General features: G+C 46.4%; 1 protein-coding gene across 1 annotated transcript in view; it reads left to right on the top strand.

Annotated features, from left to right (window-relative positions):
- The first annotated feature begins 628 nt into the window (after positions 1-628).
- Positions 629-20,306, top strand: part of LOC8039463 (homeobox protein cut) — a 427,455-nt gene continuing 407,777 nt past the window's right edge. The window contains exon 1 of the mRNA XM_040206275.3: positions 629-1,286. The gene's annotated coding sequence lies outside the window, so the exon portion shown is untranslated. The remainder of the gene's footprint in view (positions 1,287-20,306) is intronic.

Genomic DNA, 20,306 nt, shown 5'->3' with positions numbered 1-20,306 from the left:
GATCAATGTTGCCTTGGCGGAAACCCCAGAACATGCCCTCTGCGGCAACGGCGGGCTTCACCGCTACTTCGTTTCTAATGCCACCGTGGCCCGGAAAAGGGCTTTCCCACCGCGCACCGAGATGCGCGTGTATAATAAAAAACAAAACAAAAAAAAAGTCCTTTTTTTTTTTCCCCCGCAAGCTCTGATCTTGTCTTTCGCGCGGAACTAACTCGCATTCAGCTAAGGGTGCACTGTGGGTTTATCGACGTTCGAAGTACCGTTCGAATAGTTAAAAACAGAAAACCCTTTACTCCGCACGGACTATTCCAATAATCGCCTTCTGAACGCCGCCATCCTTTTTTGCCGGGTAGCTCTCTTGTGCAGAATATGGGACGCTGTGGCGCGCGTTCACCGTCCAGTGACTCGGCATTTTTCACCCCCGCGATGACCGCTAGAAGGGTGTTGGACGGGCAAGGACAAACACAGTGGACAGCGCGTGCCTAGCCCCCCTCAAAAGCGCCTGCGAAAGCGCAAAGCGACGGCGGCCTTTTCCGGTTCCCCATCCCTCTCCCGGGCGTCCCATCGCGGCCCCGTCCTCCTCCTCCTCCCGAGGGGCGCGGGAGAAGGGAGCCTCCGCTGCCTCCGCGTCCTCCCCCGCGCGCGTGCGGCGAGGCCGTCACGTGGTCGAGTCTCCGCCCGCGTCCGCCTGGCGGCGCGCCTTCTCCGCCCGTCCCGGGGCAACAGGTTGACTCCGGCGCGCCGCTCGCTGTCCGCCGACCTGGGAGCTCGTCGCGGACGCAGCCTCCGGCCATCAGCCCTCCACGTCGCCGACGACGTTCACGCAGCCGCTCCTGAACCGCGGTCCCGCTGTTCTACGTCGCCCGGAGTCCGCCGTCTGGCGCTCTAGATCCCGGCCGGCGTCCTTGAAGCGACGCTAACCCCCCCGGAAGTTGATCTCGGCTGCCGGCAACCCTTCCAGAGAGCCCCCTCCGCGCGTGTCGTGAACCGCGTGTTGTCGGCACTCCATCGCCCGACCGCGGGATTGTCTTTGCCGACTGTTCAGCTTGCTCAAGGACGAGCCCCGAGTTCGGCCCGGGTCGTTGGAAGTCGTCCGTGGTCGTCTTCGTCCGGACGTGTGTGTTCGCTGCCGCGTGTGCGTGTGTCAACTGGTCCCTCCCCCTCTCCGTCTCGCACCTTTGGTCGTTGTGGTACTTCCTTCGTCGTCGTCGTTGTTGTTGTGTTTGTGGTGCTCAAGGCCCTCGTCGTCGTCCTCGTCGTCATCATTCGAGTTCATCATTCTCGATGTGAGTATATCAGTTCCCGTTTCGTAAACTATCGGGCCTTTCCTGACGTAACGTCGGCGAGGTGTGCCTGTGGGCGTGTCCGCGTTTGTTTCTTTCTTATTTTTTTTCGACGTTTGTTTTTAGCAATTCAAGTTACTACAGTCTGTAGCGCGGCCATCGTAATTGAGATACGTATTGAGTTCCAAGAAATGCTCCTTTATTGTTTGTATCCGGTAGCACGGACGAGTATACGTCCTTGTTACAATCTACACCTAGCATTACCAAGCCGTCGCAGTCTTCATATATCGTGAACGTTGAATTCGTGTAACAATGTAATCTGCCGAAGCACGAATGTTAACGAAGCTCCTCTCGGGCCTCACCCATCCCGTCCCTTGCTCGTCTTCTTCACAATGGAGAGAACCACTCGTTGTCCTCCTCTAGGTCGGGCGCCTACTCCTCGACTCTCCTACCACAGAACCGCAATCTTCGGTCAGAGCTGTGCATCGCCTCAATATTCAACGCGCTACGTTCGCTTCCCACTTCCTCTAGGTTAGCCCGCTTGTGGAACCCATTCATTCGTATACACTCGATGATTACAGGTTTTGAGGTCACATTGTGGCCGCGACGACCTGCGAACCTGATAACGTAGCTCGGCAGGAAGAACACAGTCAGCTGAACCAACACAGACATGTCCTCTTGTGCCCGAGTCCCACTAGACGGACAAACTGAAACAACCGACACCGAGAGGCATCAACGCGTACAGCGTGCACGTGAAGGTACTTTTGGCAGGCTTGGGTTTGTCGCTGTAGTTGGGCTCGGCCATTAGCTCTATAGCGATGTGCCCTGCCGATGGCGAGCATCAAAATCAAGGCTTGTCCGGGTTCCACGCGACCGTTTTTTTTTTTTAACCACACTTTTTAAAACATTAACTGTTGTTCGCCTTGGTGGCTGAGAGAGGAGGCCCGGGATATTCCATGTTAGCTTTCCTGTGCCCACTTGATTTCCGGCTTGTCTCGACTCTAGTAGGCGTTTGTCGTACCTCGACTGGATACACGTTTTACGGTCAACAACTTATAGATGGGGGTACCCTTTTCCGGTACCTGACGGATAGCAAGCAGGACAATTGCATTCCATGAATGACTCGGCAATCCCTCATCATGCGTGTCTTGAAACATCTTTCGGTCATAAAATAACCGATATACTAGAAGATGAAAAAAAAAATCGAAGAAAATATAATATTCGGCAGGCAGACAGCGACGAAGAGAAATTGCTTTTGACAGTCTGGCTTACGGGGGATGGAACCTTATTTCTTCCTTTTGTTCCAAGCCGCGACCCAGATTCGAAACCCGCATTCGTATACGGCTCTGCGAACACTGCTTGGAATTGAATAACTCAGCTTCATAGCTTTCGCTTCAACACTGCGATAGTCGCCGGTATGTCTCTAGCCATGAATACTGTCGCCCTTATCACCAGTATTCGCACACCCCTACACAGGAGTCGATATATGTTTGATCAATTTTTATCATTTCTGTCCACTCATCCACCAACAAATCCCAATTTCCTAGCTTTATCGAGTGAGGTAGCGACCTCCTCGATAACGTCCCAAATCCGTAAGTTGTCTGCAACCATCTCAAGAATTACCTTTCGTTGTTTTCTTGGTGTATCGGTTCCGGCGAGTTTTCCCGCGGCACGTTTTCGAATTATCGCCCTATTTCGTGTGATTTAAACGGGGAAAACCTCATTACAATTCAACTTCGGCGCATGTCGACACTTTACGCTGTGTGTATACGTGCGCATGAAATTATGTATACACATACGGGTAATACTTCCCGGTTTACTGCGGCACTCTGCATGATATTACAGCATGTAAAATACTAATTAGATGCAGCTGTTTTACGTATGACTTTCGACACCTAAAGCGCTTTCTTTTTTTATTGAGGTTTAAAAGTTTTCGATTGAAGTTCGTTCGATTTCCGTGGAAATTCAACGCGACGTGAAAGCGACAAAACAACGTAAATACTGAGAAAATGGGTTTTTGAGAATCGTCGATTCGCTCGTTGATTCATCTCGAATTCGTTCATGGTGGGCAACAATATACGTATATCCCAACGATAATGGATGGTTTTTATGCCTTTTCTAATCCGTTGTTCTGCTGGTCTCTTTGCTCTGCGCGTTAGCGTCCCACTAGTCAGAATCGTTCTTGCCCAGATCAGGTGGAAGCGTCAAAGAAACTTTATATTGGTATCAGGGTCGTGCGCGTGCTCCAGGAAACCGCTGTATCTCCATATGAATATGATGCGGAGTTTTAAAAGATTTGGTTTCTTATATCTTAACTTTCCGTTTAATTGGTATTCGTTGTTTGATAAGAAATCTACATTTATTTTGGTCGAATGACGGAGTGTTTTAATTTGTCATCCACTTGTACACTTGTATCGAAATATCGCGTTTGCAAAATGCTTCTCTTGCCTTCTGAGACATGTTTGTTCTAGCAGATAAATATTCTTTATATCTACAGTCCTAAAACGTGTGACATCGGTACTTATAAGAATCAGGATGCACGCTAATTGATTTTAGACTGCCATCACAATCCTCCCGAGTGTCGTCATTTTTGTTTGCGCACTTTCAGGCTTCGATGTTCAGTCGTCCAGCGACGCAATCCTATTTTCTTGCTCGTGTATCTCACTAACGGTGATCTTCACCTTGACAAAATAATACGTAAACGAGTGAGCTCATCAGAGTTACACATTCATTTTAAAATCCTAGATTAACTAAAACACGAATAGAGAGACAATCACAACAGTTTGAGCCTTGAGGACGTATCTCCACCACAAGGCGGAGCAAAAAAAAAAAAAAAGTAATTTTCAAATGTTTACGTTTTTTGTAAAATGCTATTTCGATGCAGATATGGGCTCGTTTGGGAGCCCCTCAGTTAAGTAAAAACTCGGTCTTTTGTTTCTGCTTCGTCTGAGTATAAGGTAGAAGCAAAAACATGAAGCTGCTCGTGGTCCGAGCAATTTCTGGGGCTATTATAATACTCAGAGGTCGGTATCCCACGAAGGAGTCCTTTTTTTTTATGCAACGTCATTTTTTTATTATTGCAAATGTTACGGTTCTATTGTCAGCGAATGGCACACGCACCGGTTAGCGTCACGTACAATTGGGTAGGAGTACGAGGCCTTCAGGGGCGGCACGGAGTTACTTTACAACTGGGAATCAGTCGTGTATCCCTGCCTTTGGATACACCCGGAAACGCCGGCGTATAACATCTGCGTACCCCGTTGCCGTGGTTCGGCACTCTACATCAGATGAGAGTCGAAACCCCGAATGTGTATAGTGCCGTGTTATTTCTTTATAGAACACGCAGGACAGTAACGAATCCACTTTCCCGATTCGTGGCCCTCACGATCGCGTCCCGTCGTTTGTCTTGCACGTCCAGAACGTTCTTCGCATGCGTACATATAGGAGCGAGTTGTAGCTGGCTTCGCCAAGACCGATCGGCATGTCCGATTACGCTCGTTTATTCCGTATCACTCTTGTCCAAGTAGCCATGCGTTCGAAGTCCATTCCACCGGATGATCGCTCAGCAAGCAAACATCTTGACGAAGAGAAACCGACAAGAGTGCCTCAGCGTACGGCACGTGTACTCGCTCGTCTCACGTGCCTCCGGTTTGTTTCTAACCATGGAAGAGTTTGAAATAACCTCTGGAGTCGGAGGTGGAAAGTCGCCATAGTCACGCGCAGGGTGGCAGGGAGGTATTTCCGTTGTAGCGCCTCCAGAACGAGGTTCCCGCCTTCGATTACGCTTCCACGTTTCCTGAGCCTCGAGTGTGCAGGCGCTGTCGAAGCACGGTGGAAGGCAACGGGAGTGTGCTGGGCTAGGGCACCCTATGCTGGGCCGGCTCGCTGGACCAGCGTCTCAGCTGAGACTGAATGAAAGAAAACACTGCAAAGGCTGGGGCGCGCGAGCGTCTCGAGACGCGGTTCGAGTCCCGCTCAGCTCGTGCGGTGGCTTTGGCAGTGCTTTCTTTCGACCAGTCACAGCTAAGACGCTGTTTCCAGCAAGCCGGCCTTGGAGTCTGGGCAGTTGAAAGAGACACCCTGCACTTCTTGTCCCGTTAATGCTCCCCGACACAGACGGGGCCCATCCGCGTTCGCAAATATTCAAACCAATATGGCCGTCGGAACCTAGAATTGCATTTTAAGCGGAGAAAAAAAGAAAAAGAATGGATCATGAAAGTAACTCGCTCGAGTATTAAATGTAGATGCTTAACTACTCACACTATTACTCTTCTACTGCTTCAGAGCCTAATGGCGTGTGCACCTACATCACTTGCAGCTTGAACAACCCAATACCTGGTCAGTCATGCTCGTTGCATCAATGAGACAAACATCCCTCGATGAGAAATGTCAGAAAGCTATTCTGAAGCGATGAATGTAGGCATGGTTGCCCAGACCCTGCGTTCCTTATCAAATGGTTGGTGTCCATAGAATCCAGCGAAACGTAGAGCGCCTCGCTGGATTCTTATGCTTAAAAGAGCACAATATAGTTATATTATACGTCATTGATTAAGTCGAGGGCGGAGTAGATCTCAACGAATCAGACTTTACGTGTGTCGTGGATAATCCCGCAACCGCACTCTTTTTTATTTCCATTCTCTTCAATACAGAAATACGCACTGTAGCCAATACAAAACTATGAAAGTATGTTCTTTTATTTTCATTCTTTTTTTAAATAACGGTGTTGATAATGGACAGACTGTCAGTACGCGGGCGAGCTGGTTGACAATGATGGTATTCTGGGTTTGACCGTTTGTTCTCTCGTGAATGTGTATGTGTTTTGTATTTGAAGCTGCTTTAAACAAAGGAGCTGTCTACGTAGTAGGTGGTTGAGAGTGGCTGTGTGGGTATATATAGGAGGCTGGAGAAATAAACCAGTTAGTTGAGTTTGAGACGTTCCCTTCTGCGTCTGTTCCTTCGACTAAACGACATGATTGATAATCTACCTTGCGCAAGACGATATATTGTTCTTAGATACTACCAGTACCATAGAAGAAATCTCGGAGGCAGCGTTTCTTGGCAGGTCGTACTGCAGACGGAGTAGTTTAATTGTACATATAAAGATAACGAGCCGAGGGGGGGCGGGGGGGGGGGGGGGGGTCTGCTAGATGCACGTGACTGATTCAGATCCGATTCAATGCCCACGCTGCTACATTTACACAGATGCGAAGTAAAAGCTACGTCAAACGCCCGCGTACTTCGCAGGCTACCTCCTTGCTGCGTGAGTGTGCCTGCTGTAGAGAAGCATATCACTATTAGGCACTCACCGACTACAGAGAAACAAACAAAAAGTTTAGCTTGAAAGGAGGCGTATGCTAGCAAGATCATTAGTGCAAGTGCATTAGTAGCCGCATTTAGTAGCAGCATTAGTAGCATTAGTGCAAGTGGGCAAGTGCATTAGTAGCAACCGACTTTTTTTCTTCTTTTTTTTTTTGTTTCGTGGCATGAGGGTTCAACGTACCACGAGTCGCTACTCTTCTACGCCTTTGTTAGATTGATTTCAAACGTACGCTTCGTCGAAGCAAACAGTTCTGCCTTCTAGATCGAGGGATGTGTGTCCGATAAAGCAGGGCTGGGGCTAGACCGACACTATATCTTTAGTATCTATACTCATTGTCGCATCAAGAAAAAAAAAAAAAAACGTTTTGCGCATTATTCATGCGTTGCACCAAGTAGTTCTTAAAACATATGTTACTCGGAAGAAGAAACGCTGTCCTTGGCGTTTGAAACGTGCACGCCTTAATAAATGAACGGTAAGCTAATCTAGAGTTCTCTCGCATATATCTTAATTGACCGCACGGAGGATTACATCGGTAACGCTCAGCGAGAAGCCAGACATTTTTGACTGCAGTTCTGGAGGTGCATACGAGCATAGACCGAAATCCGCAGTGCTGAATTTTCTGCGTGAACCACCGAAGACGAGCGATTGTCTCAGATTTGGAGGCGAGTGCTGTCTCACTGTTCGGATAGGACTCGTGTAGAACTTATTGAACGCGACTTCCAGCAGATCGCTTACGTTGCGCTCGTGCCCACCATGTGTCCCACATTGGCCCTCAGTAAGGAACATAAAGAATTCAGAACTTGTGTCTCGTCGGTGGCAGGTTAAGAGTTCGGGGGAAGCTCCTCCCTCCTCTTTCCACTATAGTAGAGCGAACGCTGAAGAGGAAGTCGCACTCTCTCCAGCATTCGCTCTTCTAAAGTGGAAAGAGGTGGGAGGAGCTTCCCCCGAACTCTTAACTTGTCACCGACTATTGGCGGCGCGCGCGACCTACAGGGGGCGTTTCTCTCACTATCATCATCATTGTCTGTGACGTCAAGGGTAGGACGGACTGGGACAGACCACGCAGATCTTGGATCCCGCGTCTCGCGAGCTCGCTTTATGCGCTGTTTGGTTAACGCGCGGCAAGGTCTGTTTCGCGCTTTCTGTTTATTTGGTCAAGTGATATCACCGAAGCTTGAAAACCGTGGCACGCGTAGTCGTGCCAAAAAGCACTTTTGGCGCAGAGTTGCCGAAGCGCCCGGATGGCGGTGTACCGTTCTCTACACCAGTACAAAAAGCTGGATGATAAAAATAGAATATCCGGCGCTTTATCCCGCTACAACATCTACCGCGGCGAATAGGGTGTATTATTTTTAAAATTATGATTCGTACAAAATGAAACTGAGAAAGGAATGCCTCATCAAATTGAAAATAGGAAAGCGAAATTCGTGAATCTCTCGTGTGTGTGGTAAACACTTTAATGAAAGCGACTCCGTCTATTATGTTGGTTCCAATATGTTTCGTGAGTATTGGTCTCTTATTAGTTCCAAATTGATTCCCTTTTTTTAGTTTTTTTTTTTTTTAAACCGGAAAAGAAACATTTCATCAAAATAACTGGCAGGAACAAGCGGTGTCTGGCTTCCGGAGTCATTTCAATTAAATCACTCCCTATTCACCCGGTCGATTCGAAACGTGCGAGACCCCCGCGATGGAAGACTTAAATCGAGTAAGCCGGTGACACTTCAGCGTCCCCAAAAAATTAGGTATACACCTGCTATGAATTACAACGTTTGTATGCTTAATTTTGCGGACCCAAATGTGCATAACGAGTGGTGCGCTTCTCAGTGAGCGATTTTAAATTTCTAAGCAATTCTTAGCAAACATTAGATACGGTAAAACAAATTAATCAATCACCTAAATTTGGCGGGCAATGTCAGACAAATAAAAAAATTATGAAAAATTCAGCTTTCTTTTTTTTTTTTTTTCAGCACAAGTCGCGATGTGACAAACTTATTTTCCACGTATTCAATACCAGAAGAGCTGAATGTCAGCCCCTATCCAAGCGTGACTCGTCAGCAACTGTCGAGTCATAATTGACTAAAAGCGTCGGTATCGGCAAGCTCTCTGGAGCTAAAACAAGTGTGCGGCGCTTTGCAACACACCTGTGCGTCCGTGCACAGTTAAGAAGACAGCATGTGCATTTACTCTGGTGAACGCAAAATCTTTTTGCACAGCAGCCTCCACACATCCGAAAAACAAAGAACAGAAAAAAAAGCAAGGTTTAAATAGGCAGCTTATAGCCCTGACGCACGTCGCGCAAGCTGTAATGTGAAGCTCCAAGCTTGTTTTTGAAGATTAGAAAAAAAAAATTAATATAAAAAGCAACTTCGAGGCGCTGTTGTTCATTAAAAAGATCACTCAGAAACACTTCATAGACGTTTCTCTAATAAATGAGCCGTTTTTAATCGGAATTGTCGCGAGCTACCATACCCACTCCATGCTCTGACATAGAGCGTCGTCTGCTCGCATCCTACCAGCTCCGTCACAGAGGGACACTCGCGAGGTGGCGCCACCAAAACATATCGTCGCCAATAGGTGATGTTGGCTCGAATCGCTCAAATGATCGCAATGGTCGTTGATCTGCACGGAAAACTTGTCTCCGACGGCATCGCTGCACGCTGCCCTCTTCCCCGCTTCAACGCTACCCTCTCATTACAGCTGCGCTCGGTTTTCCGCATTATTTGGTCTCTGTCTTCGTTTCTTCGAAGCATGTTACTGTTGTCTCCAAGCTTCTCTCTGCGGTCGCATTTGTCTCCGCTCGCTTTTACTTTGTGGCTTCGGTCTTTCAGGCGCTCCCGTTTGAGTGTCTGCACGAAGTCATGAGTCGCCGTCGTGCGGGGGAGGTCGACAGGCCACGGGGGCCTACGAGCGAGCGGCGTGTTCCCGTTTAAAACAAACGACCCCGCGTATTGTGTGTCGTGTGCACCAGTCAGCGCCGCCGTGACACGCGGCGCACGTCGTCGGCATCCCCGGCCAAGAAGAGGCTTTCCCAGTTCGCTGGCCCCACTCCCATAAACGGGGACTGTCTAAAGTGTGCATGATCGATATCTGTGACAAGTCGTTTCTTGGAGCATGTGTACAGCACAACTGATACTGGCCAATGCACTCGGGCAGCGTCAGTCGTGCTGATGCTCGTAAAATTTCTGCAGTTGATTGAAGCAACGGCGATCTTATTGCATACATTAAGATTTCCACACGTGACGCACTCTGAATACTGACACTGCTTATGCCGTTGTGCAATGGGCTTTCATGTATTTGCTGCTATCGATGAGTGACTTCAAGCACTGTCGTTCGACTCTTCTGATTAGAGGCAATGGAGATAACGGTGGACCGCACTTAGTCACCTTCACTTCCGTCGTCATTGCATTTCCGTGAAAACACCGCTTTTTGCTGCGGTCAAGCAGCTATGGTCAACTGGCACAACGCGAAACTATTTTGGTGCTAGTCTCGGAGCACTCCGACGTCACCAGTAGAGAATATGCTAACGGGGTTTACAACAATCAGTGCGCGAAAGTGAGGGTGTCTGACACTTCAACCAGCAGTTTTTGCAGTATCTCGAAGTCTACAGGTCACTGTACTGCATTTCTAAAGTTTTGTGCGGCATTTGAGGAACACCGAGCGCGAGTAGGTGGCTTTAGAAACCTCCTTTTTCGTGTGGGTGCTAACAAAGCAATGTGCAAAGCTTTGCTTTTCATGGTGCTTTGTTAGCAAAGGAACTGCTTTGTTAGAAACTGTGCTGTTTTCTGAGAAACCACAGTTATAAAGATTATGTATATCAAGTCAGAGGAAGACTTTAACCCTCCAGAGGTTCTTGACTGGCTTCCTCGAACTTGAGAAAAGGAAGTGGATAACTAAATAACATGAAACCACAAAAAAAAAAAAAAAAATATCGATAACAAATTTTTCTTATAAGTCAGTACCACTGTATATTTTCCAGTTTGGTTTCCACTAGAAAACGAATCCTCGACCTGTTTCCAAAACTTTCGGGAGGGTGTATTGGACGAGAGATCGAACAGTCACACCACCAGCGGTTCACTTCAGCTGTGGGGATAACATTCATAACTTGCATGCTTATTTCTAACGCAGTTTTTGGCTAAACCTTGGGAGGAAAAGGGGGGGGGGGGGGTGCACCTAAATGGTCCATGAAATTAATGTTGGGATCAGGTAAAAATTTCAGACTGGGAGTTTACTAATCGCATATCGTTCAGTGAGCCAAAAGTAAACTAGTACATTAGGGTATAAATCCAAAAGCCTGGTTTCCGAAAATTGAAAAATATGGACAAATATTTGGTACCTCTTTCTCTTCGAAAGTCCTCTGCCTTTTCACTGTGATACATTCGCGGCGCCCAGCCCGTCAGTCGAACCGAGCTCACGCAGTGGACACGAGAACTGTGTCACTCGGACGTATGCGCTCGTCAACAATCCAGCCGTCGACAAATATTTGGATTCCCGTTCGTGGCCAATGAGAGCCCTGACGGCACCTATCATAATCTGCGTATGACAAGTTGCATGGTCTGCTTAGAAAGCACGGTGGAACCTTTTGGAAGCACGTCACGACCACATGATTTCTCATTTCGCTTTTGAGTTGAGGGTTAGAGCTAAGAAAGAAGTTAAAAAATTATTTCATGGTCCTTTTAAAAATTTGGACCGCGTCAACTGCGTTAAATGTCTGACGATTAGGCGGAAACGTTACCAGTGTATACTATATTTATATTTTATGCTCATTAAAATATTTTTATCGTTCTTTTGCCTAGTTTACCGGAAATTGAGAAAAAAATTGTACAAAAGTGCAGAAAAAAAGAAACACAAGAATATGCGTTTCCAGGCGAAACCTCGTTTAAATTATGTTTTATATTTTCGGTTACACACTACTTTGCCTAAGTTTTGCTTAAGATACCTCGTTGTCTTTTATCACTGTCAATATTGAATTATTTCGTACGGATGCGGCTGGGGATGCAAAAACAATAACTAATTTATCGTTCGCTTTTTTGCCTTGACAGCCTGGCCTAGGAGTTTTCGATGACGCTCAGCAAGTTTCTTACTGGAAACAAACGTTTTAATGTTTTCTAGTTAATACATAATTAGTAAATGTTTGGTCATTATTTTGCTAATTAGTGTATTTTATTTTCGCGATCCCTGACGTACGTTTGAAAGTATTCGCGGAAACAGTCAGTATATGTTCCTTGGCGACCAGTGAATTGAGGCACGAAGAGTGCTACCGAGATGTGCTCGGCACGTCTGCGACTAATGTTGATTGCCTGGTGGGTGGTGCAAAGAGGAGACCCCTACAACGTACGGGACTCGACAGCATAGACATTGTAAATGGCTGTAGGGCAGTCATCCAACAGGTTGCTTGCTTTCCAAGCTGCCGTATTTCGGGCTTTGTTGCTATTTGCACCATCAAAATTCACAACGTGTCAACAACACAAATTGAGTGTTTCTTTAAATTATTATAATGGGAAATAAAGTTTACGCATTGCCGAATGCTTGGCCGCCCAAATGCAGTGCCAGCGGTCCGAACCGAATACGAAAGTTTCAATACGAAACGTTAACTTATTAAAACAAATATGTGTAGTTATTTTTGCAGTAAACAAAAAGAAAAAATAACTATATAGTGTTGTTTTGTGTGCGTCCGTGCGTGTGTGTTTTTTGGGAAAGGGGGGGTGGCATTTTGTTATGGCCAACAACGTGCGTTCGAAAGGCGTTTCACTTTCAAAAACTTCGAAAATCAATTTGTTTTTATGAATTTATAAGCTAAGGCGCTGTTTAGAAACGAACCCAGGTTTGCTCACGTCCGTGCGCAGTGACCGTATTGGCGTGACGTGAAGTGGTTGGGCGTGTGCCGTGGCAACAGCAGCGCCACCGCAGCAACGTTACGTAAGAGCTACGTGTTGATCACGTATCTTGGACGCCTTTCGTGCGAAACATTTAGATACAATGACAAAAAGTCTACAACTTCATACTGGGATCTGAATTCATCGGAGTGCGACTATTCGCTCGTTTCAAAAAACACGCGCGCTTCAATTAGGCGAGCCGTAAACCCACCGTCTAAGCATACCGACAACGCCATCTTGCCAAACATCGGTATTACTCCGTTCGCTCGAAATGAGCTTTCATTTCTTCCTCGCGTTCCAGGAAAATATAGACCACCTATTGCCTCAATTTCTCGCTCACAACACGGAAAGCGATTCCGAGCTACGCCGCCGAACGTAGAGTTTTGGGCTTGTCTACCGCTTAGCTCCGGTGCGTTTCATTGTGGATTGGTCGGGGCACCTGGAGAAATGGCCATTCGATGGCAGCCACTGGCGTACACGGAGCGACGGCGGAAAAAGCGTGGGCGGTTCTTGGCCTTTCCGATTTCGAGAACGGGAAAAGAAAGAACGGGCTCCGATCAAGAAAGAGTTGTCAGCGTTTTCGTGACGCGCCGAAACAGGAACAAAAAACAACCTGAAACGGGGGAGGATACGTATTTCGAGCTTGTAATTGGGGAAAGTGGACACCCTGTTGGGCTGTCCCACTTTGAAAGTGGAAAATGATTGTCGGTGGACTTGGCTGTTCGCCCCAGGGGAACTTGCGTGGCGGCTTCGTTCCGGGTGTGGGTTGCAGGTCCTACTTGGCGCACTCGCGGTACTTGCGGGTTGGCGTACTACGCAAGGATTGATCGCGGTACCAATGGGACTCGAATAAGCGCAATTTCATAATAATAATAATCGTTTATTTTCCATCAACAGTACAGTACATTATCGACGGAGGAGGAGGCCGAGGAGGAAAGCTGTTCATAGGGAGCTTGACAAGCACTCGGCCCCTTTATCAAAGACACAAAGAAGCAAGGGTTTAAAAAGTGAGAAAAAAAAATGAATAAGCTGCAAGCAGCATAAGCACACTCTCTCGCCATGTTATGAACACTCAGCCAAAAGCACAAACATCCTAAACACACCCTATCGTTTAAAAGCTTATGACGGAGTTCAGAAAAATTAATTATTTCTATATTTATTTTCTTCCCATCTTTACACTCCAAAGGTTACGAAGCGTAAACTCTCGCATTTGATATCTGTATTTATTTTTCATCTAGAAATTTCCCAGTCGTATGCTTACGTGTGGAATAGACAGACATAGAACTCCGTAGAAAGATTATTTCGTCAAAAAAAAATGTTTATTTTCTTTTTTGTTTAGATTTTGAACATTTACTAAGCTTGTAGTTGTATATACTTATTTTTTAAATCAAGCACTTGAGGGTGGTCAGCTAGCTGTTCGGTATGAGAATATTATAAAGCAGCCTAAATTATTCTCAGTATTTGTTTGTCTGTAATGGATAAAGCTTTTCTAAGTTTGCGAAAATGGTAATGCCCCAAACCAGGTGGCACTCGGTTAAGAAATAATTAAACAACGATTATTAAATTATTGTTTTGACAGTGGCTTGGAGCACAGTCTAATGACGATATGTTAACCCAGTAACGCGTCAGCTTAGAGCTAACATGATGTTTATGGTTATCCCATAAAATGTTTTTCGAAAGAAATAATGCCTGAAGTCTTAAAAGTACTGTCAATATCCATTGGACACGAGTTTAATAACAACGTCTTTGATCAAACCCGTTTTATGAATCGACTATGCCTGTGGAATGCATAGAAAAGCTCTACAAAGTGAGTTTCACGACTCTTTCTCATTGCTGCACGCCTCATTCCTATCCCAGATTACTGTTTAACCGACTTGCGGAACCCCTCAAATTTTCCAGCTGGAATCGAATATTATTGCGTGTCGATTCCTGACGGGCTACCATAATATCTGTTTGAATATCTTATTCTGTATTCAGAAATATTCGGAATGTGGAAAGATATGTCCAAAAGAATATACCGATAGTAGTAGTAGTATAGTTTTTGTAGCTTATTATTGAGAAGGCTTTGCACACGAGCATTGTCGGTCTTTCCGGGAGATTAATTTTCGCCATCCTGTTAGAAAGGTGGGGAAGAGTTCGCGTTACAGAGGGAGAGAGAGAAGGAATACTTAATCGATCAAATTGAAAGGTTATCCTCAACTTAATAGTTATTAGCTTGGTAGTATTATAAAGTCGCCAATTGGCCGTGGCTCGGACTTATTGGAGCGAATATGCGTGAAAATAAGCGACGTATTTCACCCGGCGGCGTTCGCTGTGCTCGCGGCCTCATTGACTTGTCGCTGCGCGCAGAGCGACAGCGCCGCCTGGCGAAGTTCGTCGATTAATTGTTCTCTGCACATTCGCTGCAAGGAGTCCAGTCTTTAGAAGTACGATTTATTGGTGTTCTCTCGCGTTCTTGGCTATATTTCATGTACGTTAGATTTCTGGATATCTATTGGCATTCGTGTCGTCGCGCGCGTGTATCTGCGTAATCTTATACCTACTATGTCTATGTGTGCGTGCGTCGGTTAGCGTGCGTTTAGATGTATGTGCGTGCGTGCATGTGTGTCTTCGTGTGCCTGCCTGTTCCCGCGTGTGTGTCTGTGCGCGCGCACGCGCGTTTGTGTGCCTGCATGTGTTTATGGGCGTATATGTGCATTTTTAGCTGAATGCGCCGGTGTGGCTGACGATATTATTAGTTGCCTTTCGAGCCTGTCTGCGTAAGAGACACACGAGGCATGCGGGCCGGGGGCGCATGTGGACTCGAGTCTAAAATGCCCTGTTCGAAAGCGTCGTCGTCATTATGTTAGGGGAAACATCAGCGCTGGCGTCCGATCTATCGGAGCCGGCACCCAGGCGCGCTTGCCTTCGCCACTTGCGCGACCTCCGCAGTGTTGCCCGAACAAGGCGCAGCTGTCGCTCACGTTAAATGAAAGGGTGTATGTATTTGCCTCGCGCGGACTGGAATAAATTCGCTTCATTTAATTTTTCTTTTTTACGGAATTTCCCGGCGACTTTGCTTATTTTACGTCGTTTTTCGCATTTATCCCATATTTGATTGTCGGTCTGTTTTGGAAACGCCTGTTCCGCCGCACGAAAAATACGTTCGGAACGCTTGATACGTGCTTTGTCTACGTTTGGGTTTCGAGTAATTACTCTTTTGGACATCGAGACCTTTCTGGGGTGCGTGACGGGCAAGCGTGATCTCGGTAGCTCGGTCCGGCTACGAAACGCCTAAATGAAGTTCCCAGAACGTGCAGTAGGCTTTGAGTCTCAACTAGGCTTTTAAGCCGCAGTCGCGCAGCTAATACACCGTACAAAAGACAGTGTGCAGACACTGTCTGGAGCGTCCCTTGTACTACATTGGTCATACAGTAACCGCCTGCAGACATGTTCTAATCACACTAATGTGTGAAGTAAACCTGTTTCGAGCATGACTCAGGCATCTTGTCTGCAGCGTGTCGTTTGTAGGATATATGAGCGATGTGACTGCGGCGACACCAAGCGGCGAAAGCTAGCACTGCGATTGGTGTCGAAGAGGGGAGTTGCACTACCTCTGCCACCCTCTGCGACTCGGAGGAGTCGCGGAGCAGGCAGGAGAGGTAGTGCGACTCCCCCATTCCGGGCGTCAATTTTAGTTCGACGTTTTTGCCGCTGCGTGAGGTGGGCTTGCGCGTGCGCGGAACCTTCCTCGAGGGAGGTCCACTGTAATGTCCCTGGCTTATTCTATTTTTGAAGATGAGATCATTGTTGTTTACCTAGGCACTAATTATTGGAGCGGAGGAATCGCAATTCGGAGCGGAAGTTTTATGTCGCCAGACCGGAGATACAGCTTCCCCTTTCCAGTCGCTGGTCCGAGGCCATGGACCGAGAGAAAAAGAAAGCCGTACGAATTTAAATACCAGATAAGAGAGTTTCTGATCTCACTCACTGGAGTCGTTACCTTAAGGAGGGAAAACGTAGTCAAAATCGTGTCGGAGAGGGTAAAAAATAGGAGAAAAAGGGGGTTCAGACTTAAAGGCCTATAGTCCTTGAATTAACGTGTTAATGTCAATCCACGTTGTAGCACCCTAAGTACGGTATGCGAAGGTACTGTCACAGTTCTGCGAGAGATGCAGATGTGTTCTTCCCTAATTTAGAATGAGCTCGGTGGAGAACAGCACTATTATTGACATGGATCGTACGTTTCTACTTCACATATAGAGCAATCGCAAACTTGGAAAAATATATATTTTGCAATCCATCAGCAAAGGAACAGTAACATTTCGGGCGAATATTTCGCGACCAACGTGCGATAAGAAGCATAGTGTATAGACTTACTGGCAAGGAAACTTAAATTAACGCCATAAAATGATGTAGTTCCCGTTGCCCCCTAAGCAGACACTTTTAGATCCCTCGGGGGGGGGGGGGGGGGGGGGGGGGGGGGGGGGGGGGGGAGGGGGAGGGGAGGGGAGGGGAGGGGAAGGGGGAAGGGAAGGGAAATGGGTAGGGGGGAAGGAAAGATCAGCCGGCACGAAAGTGAAATTTTTATTGATGTAAAGTAATATTTGAAAACTAAATGAAACAGAGAGAAAAAAGAGAAGAGATAATGATTAGACGAAAAACAGGAAGTGAGAAAGGGAGAAAGAAAGAAACGACGACCTATGCAACTGAGCTCGAGCTTGTTCTGATAAATACATTGTCTGCTCCTCTTTCCTAAATCATAAATCTTGTGTCCTTTATTATTTTTGCCTTTATTTCTAACCTCGCGTTAATGTGTATCGGGGTTAACGTACACACACCAGTTTGTCTGCGCCATCTGGTTATCTGAGCGCTAGATGGAGTTCTATCGTTAAACTGAGATTGTTATGTTCTTAGTCGTTGCACCATTGCTTCAGTTCCTCGCCGGGGGGGGGGGGGGGGGGGGCACAGTTATTGGTTTTCTGAGAGCATAGTACGAATGGATGTAATCGTCTACACTGCTCAGAATTCATCCATCCCTGATATATTTTGGGGCATTCGCATTTTGCTCCCTCTCTATGCAGCTCTGAGCAAAACTGCTTAAAAGTAATTATTTCAGCCGAACAACCGCACGAATTGTAACACCCTCCGGAAAAATTACGAGCCGCAATGACGATCCAATAATAATATTTATTAGAAATTCGGGAGTGCTTGACTTTTATTCCTAGGTCGGACATACACACATGTGCGTCTTGGATGCTTCGTCCACTTTTTAAAAATCTTGAATTTCTGCCCTCCCTACAGGAGATACCTAATATTTCCATGAAGGGTGAAAATCTGGGATTTACAGCATATACTGAAATTAAAGGCCACTATAATCATAAACACTTTTTATTCCTCGGGAACTTTAAGTTTTGACTACTGTTTTTGCCCCTGTAAGCTGACCACTCCCGTGTACATGGGTGCAGTCAGGCAAAACAACCTTTACAAGCGCTCGTGATCATGAAATTTGTTTATTTAATTAATTATTTATTTATTTCGATACCTACAGAAAATAAAATTCGGCGAATCTCAGCGAGGACAAAATGACATATTATTATACTGGAAAAATCATCCGCTTTCTGGCCGACAACTTACGTTTGATATTTCTTTGTATCCCTTCAAAAAAGTGTTTATTTTTACCTTACACTTAGCGCTTGAATGAGCTAATAGAAGCCTTCCAGAATATGCATTTTAAAAATCATCAGAATGGCATAAAACTCTCTTTTGAATGTTGAGACGTCGTACAACCTCCACTACTGCCGTAATGGCTGTAAATTGCAACCTTGAACACAATTTATAGCGCCTTCCTTAGATTGCGATTGCACCCTCTCCACAAATACAATCGCGCTCAGTGTACGGCATCCTGGGGTTTATGGCTTTAGAAGTATCGCAATCAGAGCGAACGCTGTCAGACATAGTACTTTTTAAACCTTCCGAGCGGACTGTTTTCTCTCCAATGAAAGCGAATGAACAGCACGCACTAATGGGAATGGCGACGCTGAATCAGCCTCTTTCGCTGGAATAATTTCGCAAAAATAAATCCAACATTTCGCAATCTTTCATGCGCAGATATAAAAAAAAAAGGAAACGGCGCCAGTGTCAGCGACTGTGTTGTGTCGACACTTCCAGTGGACCCAGATCCGCTGGAAGTGTCGAGACCCCTATTTCGGGCGGTCTTGAACAATTGTCGGCTGTTTACACTCCGATCTTATTCGGCGACTTGGTCCGCTTTCAAATATTTGGGAAGCCCGGTCGTTCGGCCGGCGATGGGGCGGCTGCCGGGAACCCTTCCAAGAATCCCTTGTCCGTCAGCGGCCGCCCGCGCATTTGTCGACCTTTGCTCGGCGACGACGACGACGACGCCGAGCCGACCTGGCCGCCAGGAAGAGAAACGATCGCGCCGCCTCCTCCAGCTTGTTTTCGGGGGGATCGGGTTTCCGAGGCGGAGTCGTGTACGTCGAGGGAGCAACACAACGAAACACCGTTAGTCGGCGCACGTTGCGCACGCAATTCGGATGCACTAAACACAGTTGTTAGCCACAAACATGATGTTGCACTTTTTTTTTTAAGCCAAGTGTTTCCGCACGTTTTTTATCATCGCCAAACCAATCCTAAACTAAAAAAAGAAACTAAAAAACCAAGTGACTCGCGCTTTTGATGCTGCTTGATTGGCCCGATTACCTCGTAGCCTCGGTTGCGTCTAGACTTATAGGTGCCCCGAAAAAGGTCTCTGAAATCGCCTAACTATGGCGATAGCTCACTCTGCTGGCTCGAAGCATGCTTGAAATCCCTAAATCGTGACGATACGCGGTCGATTTCCGTGCTAAAAAAAAAAAAAAGCCATCGAAGATCGCAACACACCAAGGTCGTCTCCGGCGATGGGAGTAGGAGCATGTTCCGAAACTGGGACCACCGTCAGCCAATAGCGAGCGAAGGATCCTCGCGCATTCGACCGGTGAAACCGCGGAGTGATATCTCGAATGCTCGAGGCTCGTTGCCTATACAGCCCGGACCACGATGCAACTTGGCGAGCTCGCGCTCGAGAGCTGACGACCAAACACATCACTCCCGTAAAAAAAAAAAAAAAAAAAAAAAAAAAAAGAAGAAAAAACAGTGGGCTGTTTTTGAGACGATTGTTGCAGTATTATGCTCCCTCTCCGCGAAAAATTAACATTTTGTAACATTTTTCGACTACTCTTATTGGCTTTTAGCATCTACAAAAGCACACACATTTTGTAATAACAGCGCTAGCAAACTCAACTAAATATCGTTATGATTTATCGATTCCCAGGATGCTTAGAGCCCGGAGAGTGAGCCATCGCCATATTTAGGCGACCTCAGAAACCTCCTCAGGGCACCTTTAAGGTAAAACGAAGTATAGTTTGGTCGTTATCATGACATCCTGTTAACTTACTAATAATGTTCAGTATAATTGTAATTTTTTTTTTATATATATGTTCCTCATTGCTGTATGTAAATCTGGTGTTTTGTTTGTTCTTTCTTTTTATCAATATTGGTACTAGTGCACAATGACAGCTCCGTACCTATTCACTTCTTAGTTCTCTGCCCCCCCCCCCCCCCCTCTTTTCCTTCCTCCTTTTATATAATCCACTGCTGGGCCTTTAAGGGTGCGATGAATAAATAAATAAATGGCCCGTACACCGTTATTCAAACCAGCAACATATTACATTATTGTGGATATTTTGAAATACAGACGCTTTAGTTAACCTGGACTTTAAGAAAGTTGGTTCGTTTGTTTTTTAAGTTCCTCCTAGCAGTTCTTACGACGTCCGTCCATTGTTGGGTCTT

This window comes from Ixodes scapularis, unplaced genomic scaffold (genome assembly GCF_016920785.2).
Source record: "Ixodes scapularis isolate PalLabHiFi unplaced genomic scaffold, ASM1692078v2 PGA_scaffold1__304_contigs__length_218370807, whole genome shotgun sequence".
NCBI lineage: Eukaryota > Metazoa > Arthropoda > Arachnida > Ixodida > Ixodidae > Ixodes > Ixodes scapularis.
The sequence above is the reverse complement of the archived record's forward strand: the minus strand, read 5'-3'. Positions and strand labels throughout refer to the sequence as shown.